The 3,243-nt window shown below is 45.3% G+C and overlaps 1 pseudogene; it reads left to right on the top strand.

Moving 5' to 3' along the window:
- The first annotated feature begins 1,794 nt into the window (after positions 1-1,794).
- Positions 1,795-2,474, top strand: LOC133772273 (cytochrome b-c1 complex subunit 7-like; annotated as a pseudogene).
- Positions 2,475-3,243: the final 769 nt, after the last annotated feature.

The following is a 3,243-nucleotide window of genomic DNA, read 5'->3' as shown; positions in this document are numbered from 1 at the left end:
CTAGTCCCAGTTGGGGCGCCGGATTCTGTCCCGGTTGCTCCTCTTCCAGTCCAGCTCTCTGCTGTGGCCCGGGAGGGCAGTAGAAGATGGCCTAAGTGCTTGGGGCCCTGTACTCACATGGGAGACCAGGAGGAAGCACCCAGCTCCTGGCTTCGGATCGGCCCAATGCGCCGGCCGTAGCGGCCATGTGGGGGGTGAACCATCGGTAAAGGAAGACCTTTCTCTCTGTCTCTCTCTCTCTCACTGTCTAACTCTGCCTGTCAAATATATATATATATATATATATATATATATATATAGAGAGAGAGAGAGAGAGAGAGAGAGAGAGAGAGAAATACTCATGACCTTGGTTTAGGCAAAACTTTGTTATAATACCAAAAGTACTGGCTGCAAAAAATTTTTTAAAGACTTCTTATTTATTTATTTATTTGGAAGGCAAAGGTTTACAGACAGAGAGATAGAGAGACAGAGACAGAGGTCTTCCATCTGCTGGTTCACTCCCTAGATGGCCACAACAGATGGAGCTGGGCCAATATAAAGCCAGGAGCCAGGAGCTTCTTCCGGGTCTCCCATGTGGGTGTAGGGGCCCAAGCACTAGGACCATCTTCTACTGCTTTCCAAGGCCATAGCAGGGAGCTGGATCAGAAGTGGAGCAGCTGAGTCTCGAACCAGGCCCCATATGGGATGCTGGTACTGCAGGTGGATGCTTAACTTTCTTTGCTACAGTGCCAGCAAGAACTGCAAAATTTTAAAAAATAAATAAAATAGACTTGATCAAAAATAAAAACTTTTGTACTTTAAATAACACTAGTAAGAAAGTGTAAGCTAACCCAAATACTGGGAGAAAATATGTGCAAATTGTATATTTGACAAAGTACTTGTATCTATACACATAATGAGCTCTTACTACTCAGAAACACATGACAATCCAATTCAAAATTGGGTTAAGGGGTTGGCATTATGGTGCAGTGTGAGTTAAGCTGCTGCCTGTGATACTGGCATCTCATAGGAGTGCTGGTTCAAGTCCCAGCTGCTCTGTTTCCCATCCCTGCTAATGCATGTGGGAAAGCAGTGGAAGATGGCCCAAGTACTTGGGCTCCTGCCACTCACATGGGAGACCCTGATGGATTTCCAGTGTCCTAGCTTCAGCCTGGCCCTGCCCCTGCCAAAATAAATAAAGAAAGAAAGAAGTGAAATGAAAATAAAAAAATAATTGGGCTAAGGGTTTGGAAAGACATTTCCCCAAAGATTTTAAGTGCCATTCAGCACATGAAAAGATATTCCACATCATTTGTGATTAGAGAAATGCAAATAAAAGCCATAATGGGACATGACTTCATTCCGACAGTGATGACTACAATCAAAAAGGACAGAGGGGCCGGCGCCGTGGCTCAATAGGCTAATCCTCCGCCTTGCGGCGCCGGCACACCGGGTTCTAGTCCCGGTCAGGGCACCGATCCTATCCCGGTTGCCCCTCTTCCAGGCCAGCTCTCTGCTATGGCCCGGGAAGGCAGTGGAGGATGGCCCAAGTTCTTGGGCCCTGCACCCCATGGGAGACCAGGAGAAGCACCTGGCTCCTGCCATCGGACCGGCGCAGTGCGCCGGCCGCAGCGCGCCTACCGCGGCGGCCATTGGAGGGTGAACCAACGGCAAAGGAAGACCTTTCTCTCTATCTCTCTCTCTCTCACTGTCCACTCTGCCTGTCAAAAAAAAAAAAAAAAAAAAAGGACAGAGGATAAGAAGTGTAGAAAAACTAGAATTTATGAGAAGGCAACGCTTTGCTCTCAGGTCAAGATGGCGGAGAGGCCTGCTGTTGCAGCTTCAGGCTGGTGGCTGGATGGTATTGGAAAGTGGTATTACAATGCTCCAGGATCAATAAACTGGGATTAATGCGAGATGATACAATACACGAGGATGAAGATGAGATGTAAAAGAAGCCAAAAGAAGGCTTCCTGAGAAACTTTATAATGACAGGGTGTTTCACATTAAGAGAGCACTGGACCTGACCATGAGGTATCAGATCTTGCTTAAAGAGCAGTGGACGCTGGCGCCGCGGCTCAATAGGGTAATCCTCGGCCTGCGGCACTGGCACCCCGGGTTCTAGTCCCAGTTGGGGCACCGGATTCTGTCCTGGTTGCCCCTCTTCCAGGCCAGCTCTCTGCTATGGCCCGAGAGTGCAGTGGAGGATGGCCCAAGTGCTTGGGCCCTGCACCCCATGGGAGACAGGAGAAGCACCTGGCTCCTGCCTTCGGATCAGCGCGGTGCGCCGGCCGCAGCGGCCATTGGAGGGTGAACCAACGGCAAAGGAAGACCTTTCTCTCTGTCTCTCTCTCTCTCTCTCACTGTCCACTCTGCCTGTCCCAAAAAAAAAAAAAGCAGTGGACAAAATATGAGGCAATAAATTCTATCTTGAACCATATCTGAAAGAGGTTATTCGGGAAAGAAAAGAGAGAGGAGAATGGGCAAAGAAGTAATCACATATTTAAATCTGTAGACACTGCTGTCCTCATGTATTTTTCCAAAACTGATTAACCTGAAACACAACTAAAAAAAAAAAAAACTAGAATTTATGACTTGGTAGTAGGAATCTAAAGAATGGTGCAGTGGCTTTGGAAAACAGTTTGTCATTTCCTCAAAATGTTAAAAATAGAGTTAGCATGTGACCCCGCAATTCCAGTCCTATGCCCACACACAAAGGAATTGCACATGTCTGCTCACAATAGCATTCCTTATAATATCCAAACGTGGAACTGGTCCAAATGTCTACTAACTAATATTATATGGTAAAGTCACACAATGTTACTCAGGCCTAAAAGGAATGTCGTACTTACCCATGCTGCAACATTGAAAACCTTATTCTAAATGAAACAAGCCCAGACTCTACAGGTTGCATATTATGTTATTTCATTTACAGAAATGGCCCACAATAGGCAAATCCATGGTAACAGAAAGATTAGTAGTTGCAGGAGAGGAAAATAAGGAGTGACTACTGAAAGATAAAGGATTTATATTTAGAGTAATGAAAATGCTCTAAAGTTAAATAGTGGTGATGATTGTCCAACCTAAAACTACTTAATCATATACTTTTAAAAAGTGAGTTGTGTTATCTGTAGCTGATTTTAATAAGTGTTATTTCAAATACACTTAATGGATAAATATAGAAAGCTCTGCTTTGAGACAAGGATCTCCAGTACTACCATGTCTGTATAACATTGTAATGAGAGTGGCAGAGCAATAAAGCAC

Source organism: Lepus europaeus, chromosome 13, assembly GCF_033115175.1.
Source record: "Lepus europaeus isolate LE1 chromosome 13, mLepTim1.pri, whole genome shotgun sequence".
NCBI lineage: Eukaryota > Metazoa > Chordata > Mammalia > Lagomorpha > Leporidae > Lepus > Lepus europaeus.
The sequence above is the reverse complement of the archived record's forward strand: the minus strand, read 5'-3'. Positions and strand labels throughout refer to the sequence as shown.